This window comes from Merops nubicus, unplaced genomic scaffold, assembly GCF_000691845.1.
Source record: "Merops nubicus isolate BGI_N331 unplaced genomic scaffold, ASM69184v1 scaffold631, whole genome shotgun sequence".
NCBI classification, from domain to species: domain Eukaryota; kingdom Metazoa; phylum Chordata; class Aves; order Coraciiformes; family Meropidae; genus Merops; species Merops nubicus.
In genome coordinates this window covers 4,861-11,728 of record NW_008588789.1, presented here as the reverse complement: position 1 = coordinate 11,728, position 6,868 = coordinate 4,861, and positions in this window count along the sequence as shown.

Sequence of the window (6,868 nt, the reverse complement as noted above, 5' to 3'; positions counted from 1 at the left end):
GCAGGCTGCTCTGTGTGGATATTCTTTTCTTTATCCATTATTTATTTATCTTTAGATTATCTTTCTATATCTTTCTCTATATATTTATCTGTATCTATTTCAGAGGAGTTATCAACTATTGACTGGTTTACCTTTGCCAAATTCTTACACAGTTCACAAACTACAAGGGTTCAGGGTAACATCTGGTGAGAAGTTGGCCAGCCACTTCATTTTCCATTTTCTAATCATCTGGTCATAATGAGTAATAATTGGAAACTTCCCCAGCTCTGAAACTGGGATAGAAGGAGACTAAAATGTGCTCAGTGAAAGGTTGTTCAACAGAAGACTTACATGGCAGAGATGAAGAAGATTGAGGCTTTGTGCTTGGACAGTCTTCTGGAGAAGACATTGGTCATAATTCTCATAAGTGTCATGTTCCCTGAAAGACAAGATGTGCAGGAATACTTGGAAGAAACAAGGAAATTTGGGAAACAGTCTGCAGTAAAGTTATTCTGCAGCAACCCTATGCCCAGCTTCCTATAGTCATTCAATGTTTAATTCTAATTGAAATAATGGGAACTGAACCCCTTGCTGTTGTCCAGCTTGTAGACTCAACTGTATTTACACCCTCAAAGTTCCTTTGCCTTGATTCAGGGATTTAATGTAACTTTACATTCATCATTAGTCAGCTTGTCAAACACAATTATCTGTTTCAAGGCATTGCCTTTCTGAATGGTCAAAATTTCCAAGAAACCAGAGACTTCTGAGGAAAAATATGGCATCAAAAGCCCAACCTCTGCTAAAAAGTAGTTTTGAAGAAAAATCAAACCAAAGCTGGTCTCCTGGATCCTCTGTGTCAGTAATCCTACAGAGAGCAGCAAACTCAGTGTGCAAATAAGGTTGGAAATTAGGTCATATGTCTGGAAGTTTTTTTAGTTTAAAATAATCAGAGTGAAATGCAATAGCCCAGAGGATTCTTAAAACTGGGGTGCAGAGAAAACTCAACCACTTCTATTCCTTCTTTTTCTGTTCCAAACACCAAGTCACTTCTCCAAGCCACTATTCCCTTCACCTCTTCTTCAGACTGAGCAAGGTCACTTCTCACAACAAACTTCTCTCTCAAATTGGTAGTGGGCACTGAGACTGTCTCCCTCCCTCCATCACCAAATCATGATGATTTTTTAGGCTTTTTATTAAGAAATATAGACAATTTTTTTCTAGTGAAAAGAGGAAGAATATCGTGCAGCAAATGTACTTAGATCACAAAAGGTTTTCAGGCTTTGGGTATGTGGCTAAACTTGGCTTAACAAAGCTTAGTTTGTGATGAAGGGTGATATATAAGGTTACATTCTCTCTCCTAAATTTGTATCTTTGTTTTTTTCACTCAGGCTCTAGATTTAGGGAGGCAGTTGGGGAAGATGGTTCAGGTGGAGCTGGCTGGGAGATCTTAGAAATGGAAAGAGCAATACCCTTTTCTACTGATGCCTTGCTCTGTGTGGCAGGACCTCAGCTTAGCACCTGCTCTCTCTCCTCCCACCAAAGGGTTAAATGACTCCTAATAAAAAGGGAATTCCCTGATTCCTCTTACCACTTACCCCTGCAAAAAAATTACTGGAGTTCTTCAGTGCTACTGCATGAACTCTTAAATATTGATTGGTGGCCAACTTGTTTGTGGGCTGAGCTGAAGGACGATCACCCAGAAATAGAGAAGATCTCTGCAGTGAAGTCTGATGACAGAGGTGGCTCTATTCCAGCTCACCCCCTAAAATGCCTTTTCTTCAGATGCTGCCTCCATGGCTCAGTAGGTGTGTTCTGCTGTGACTCCAAAGCTCCTTATGTGCTGAGCTCTGCTCCTGTGCATGTACAGAGCTGCCTCTGTCTGAGCAATTTTCATCTTATCACCCACCCAAGGGTGGGGCATCTTCAGCCTTCCTGTCTGCCGTGGCCCCTGAGGGGCCTGATCCCAAGGCATGCTCAGAACACACTGGCAGGGCTGTGCTTTTCAGAGAACATTCTGGTGTGTTTTCTTTCTACAATGAAGCTGGAAGAGGTGGTCCTCCACTTTTTTTTTCATAATGCAGTGGTTGTTCTGGCAATGTAAGTGCCTAGGTTTGATTAGCTTCCTAGTAAAAGTGATTCAAAGCCAGGATGCTCACATCTCACCCAAGCACGGATTGGATGGTGACATCTTCCCTTCTCCTTGGAACCGTGCCCCAGTGCAACTAAGAATTCAAGACCTGCAGAACTGGCCTCTCATTTGTGGCATTTCTTGTCTGGTTCACAGAACACTTCTCGGATAGGAATTTGGTGCACATTTTAGATGCTTTCTGCACCATGCATCCAACAGCTACTCTTAACTGCAAGAGCAATTGCCATCCTTTGAAACTGCATTTGTAAGAGCCATGTGGTGTCCAAGCTGTTATCTTGGGCAGCCTGAGCCCTTAAGGTGCACTTTAGAACTCATCCTTGCTCAAACTCCACAAGTTACTAGAAAATGAGGTCCCAGGAGTGAATCAGTTGGTTAAATGTTGGGGTTTGGTATAATTTCTGAGGTAATTGCTATCAAAGCACATGCCCTGTGCCCACACTTCAGTCTGAGGAGCACCAGGATGGGTTTCTGGTATCAAGAAGAATCAATTTGAAATCAGGATGGTGCCTTTCCTTCTGCACTCATTGCTGCCATAGAAGAGCAGAGAGTAAAGGATGGATGGTGGTGTGCAGAAGACCAGGACAAACTCAGAACGAGAGCCAGAGAGGTTACAGGGGAGCCTACAGAAGCTTGTGCAATGTGAGGTGGTAACTTTTAGAATGCTGTTGTAAGAGCTAGCTGGAAGCATCTGTTATGGTACATGATGTCTCCTGATACAGTGCTGGTAGAGTCAGCTACACGTCGGGCTCTGCATGTACAAGTTAGAGGCTGAATGAAGCCAGCATAGAATCATAGAATCATAGAATCCTTTAGGTTGGAAGGGACCTTCAAGATCATCAAGTCCAACCATTGAGCCATTAGGGCTCTAAATTCCTCTGCTAAAACAGATCAGAATCTGTCAGGGCTGGAAGGGACCACAAGGATCACCCAGTTCCACCCCCTCTGCCATGAGCAGGGACACCTCCCACTAGATCAGGCTGCCCAGAGCCTCCTCCAGCCTGGCCTTAAAGACCCCCAGGGATGGGGCCTCAACCACCTCCCGGGGCAACCCATTCCAGGGTCTCACCACTCTCCTGGGGAAGAACTTCTTCCTCACATCCAGCCTGAATCTGCCCACTTCCAGCTTTGCCCCATTCCCCTAGTCCTGCTTTCTTGTAGGCCCCCCTAAGATACTGGATGCTCATCCTCTGCTTCTCAACGATGTGTTTGATGCTGGATGTGCCAACTTCACCTTGCAGCATCTTCAAGAGCCAGTAATGGGCTCTTTCATGAAGGGTTGAGTTGAAGGGGTCACCTGGGCAGAGGGGATCAAGTGGGGAAGAGGCCAGCCTGGTGGGTCTACCTCAGCACGGTGCATCGTGGCACGTAGGTGTGCCCCTGGGACTGGCAGTGCCTGCTGTTGACAACGTGCACGGGGTGTTACCAAAGGCTGTGCCATGAGAACAGTGTAATTGCTGTGCTTAATGTGTGTCACTACAATAAGAGCTACAGATCAAGTCAGATATGCTCTCTTTAAGGCTTGTCAGTGTAGGTACCTTCTATTGCCTTAGCAATAAAACTCAGAAAATGACATAGAGAGTGATAAAAACGGGATGAATTTGTTCAGCTCTTGCAAATGGAAACCTGCTTTCACCACTGGGATTTTGCACATCAAAGAAACCAACAAATATTGCTGAAATGAAGGTGAAAAAAGAGTCACTACCTGGGTTTCAGTGTGCCTGGATGCCTGGATTCTCTGGTCTTCATACTGAGAAATGCTCAGCTTGCAAAACCCTGCTCAGGAGGGAGAAATAATCAGAGGTGATTTGTCCTCAAGGCTGAACCTGCAGCAGTATCTGTGCCTTTCTAAAGCCCAACCTCAGCTGCTGCTGCTCCAAAATGTATTTCCTGGAGAAACCAAGTAGCATTATTAAGAGGATAAGATGATGGAAAGACACTTTCTTCTTGCTGAAAGAATACTGAGAAATGCTCAGCTTGCAAAACCCTGCTCAGGAGGGAGAAATAATCCGAGGTGATTTGTCCTCAAGGCTGAACCTGCAGCAGTATCTGTGCCTTTCTAAAGCCCAACCTCAGCTGCTGCTGCTCCAAAATGTATTTCCTGGAGAAACCAAGTAGCATTATTAAGATAATATGATGGAAAGACACTTTCTCTCTGAAAGAAAACTCTTTCTGAATATAATGATAACTCTTTCTGAATTCTGCCAGGGAGATTGTAATAACTACAGTGTAATCAACACAGCAATAGCCACAGCACAGGTAGAGGCTGGCAACCTGACAAGAAATCCTGAAGCAGTTCCTAACTAGGAAGAGTTTGTTCTGTAATTTTAGGCTCAGGTTGGGTACTGCTCAGCAGAACATTTTCATGAGTTTCTGCTGCTTCCAGTTAGACACAGAATGTTTCTCAGAATACTCCTCCTCTCCTCCATGGGTTGGAGGTTTCCATTGTGGTCTCCTCATCTCCTCCATGGATTGGAGGTTTCCATTGTGGCAGTTTTATATCAGAGTATGAATTATATCACTATTCTTGAACTATTCTTGTTTGATGAATTGTGAGAATGCTCCCTTGGTCCCTTAAGGTTCTCGATGGGTTATCAAAAAGATGGTATGTCTGTTCTGGGTGAGGAGACAGGAGGAAAAATGAGAATCAAGTGAAATAATCTTTATTGATTTGACTGGCCACTAAATTGAACCTGGTAACATATGTGCTGAAAAAAAAATTTGTTCTCTCCTGAGGGACGTACATTTCTTCTTGGAAATAACAATACATAGTTGAAAACACATCCACATGTATGTAAAAATACATCTTTTGTGGAGGATTTAGGTTCCTGGGGGATCTGTCTCGCCCTATTGACTGCTCTATCCTTAAATCCATTTACCACTCCCACACTCCAGCTGTATATTTTATCAGCAGGGTGGTTAGGCTTAGCATAAGCAAATATCTTTGTATTTGGGATTTTGGTTTTGGGATATCTTGGCAAATGAGAATGCTGGAAACATTCTAGTGGAAACATGCCCAGCAATGCCTTCCATCTTTTTGTGCATGTTAATTGATTCAAGGCTGTTGACACAAGGGTGTCCACTGGAGCTGTTGTGCTGAGCTATGATAGGTTAGAAGAGATTCAGTCTACATGTATTAATATGTATAAAATATATAGATTATATATTCTATATTTTATACGTGTATAAAAATAAAGGCAATTTTTTAAAGCACTATTCCTTTCTTTGGATGTTTTTTTTTTTAATTGCATATAATACCCAAGATCTAACATGAACATCTAGAACCTCCAACCCAAGAAATCCAATGTGAACATCTAGAATCTCCAGCAGCAGGCTCCAATGTGAATTAATCTCAGATACGTCTGATAAGCCTTGTTTCCCACAGAAACCATCCCTGTGTGCTGCCTGCTGTTGGTTGGGTTCTCTCACATATGTTTCCTGTTTGATGGTCTGTATGGCAGAAGAGCAGCATCAACAATTGCTGTCTTAAAAATGTGTGAAAAGTGTTGACTGAGCACAAAAGAGACACGTAGACTCTTGTGTAAGGAAAAGTGGCAACAGGGATTTTGTTTCTTATGCTGTGTGGTTCCAGAGGGTCCCCCAGGCTGATTCTCTAAGTGCCTATTTGTGACAGCAGCTTCACTCAGCTTTGGTTTAGATATCCAGTGTAAAAAAAAAAACTGATGTATTTTACAATTACCTATTTATCACTGCACAATTCTTGTGCTGAAAAAAAAAAAGGTGTACTGACACTCACAGTTTTACCCCAGCACAGTGTGGGGAACGTTGCATAAGAACAAGCTCATTCTGCAGATACAGCCTGGGGAGTCTGCAGGAACTGCTGCTCACAGAAAGCTGCGTGACCTTAATTTTCACTCTGACTCATAATTCCATTTCTGTGAGCAGGGCTGTGCACACCATTCAGGATTTGGCTGGGGCTTGCTTACGTGGGCACTCCTACCCCTTTACAAGCTCTTGCATCTGTGGCACGCAGTCTGGTCGAGGCTTTAATTACCTGCCTCTGTGGGGCTGCTGAGAAGAAGGATGAGGTGGCACAAGAGAAATCATGTTAGATCAGAGCAATATTTCATCCAGCCCTAGAAGTGGATGCCTGAAGAAGGATATAAAGGCAGATTCCAGAGGGATTAATTGCCATGTTTGTTTTGTTATCATATGAGGATTGAATGTGGAGTGTCTTACGCAATGCAGGAAGGAAAATAATCACAGCTCTGGCCACTGAGCCTGTTGCTGGCAGTGATTTAAAGTGCAGCTCTTCCCAGGAATTACTCATTCCATTCCCAACAAACTACCAGGACCTTTGAAATCTCACCCTCATGCTAGATGCCCCAAGTATAACTCCAACCTTCTTCTATTCCTCTGGAAGGATGAAGTAGTCTGAGAGGCTGTGGCCCATGGCACTGGAGGTGGATTTACCAGGTTCCTCATGAGGCTGAGAAAGGATTTGTCTCATATTTATCATTTGTTGAAGTGGGCACTAGAGGCACACATAACATGAGGAAAAAAAGAAAACACAATATAGTAATAATGCATGTGAAAAAACTCATCACTGCTTGGCTTCTTCCTGTGTGTTTAGAGAACACAAACTCCTAGCTACAACATCACAGGAGGAACATACCTAAAAATAGAGTTATGCCATAAAAAAAAGGGATTTCAAACTAAGATTCTTTATGTCAGGGTGGGCAGAGTCCACCAATGGATATATATCTTGCTTTTTGCCAGGAC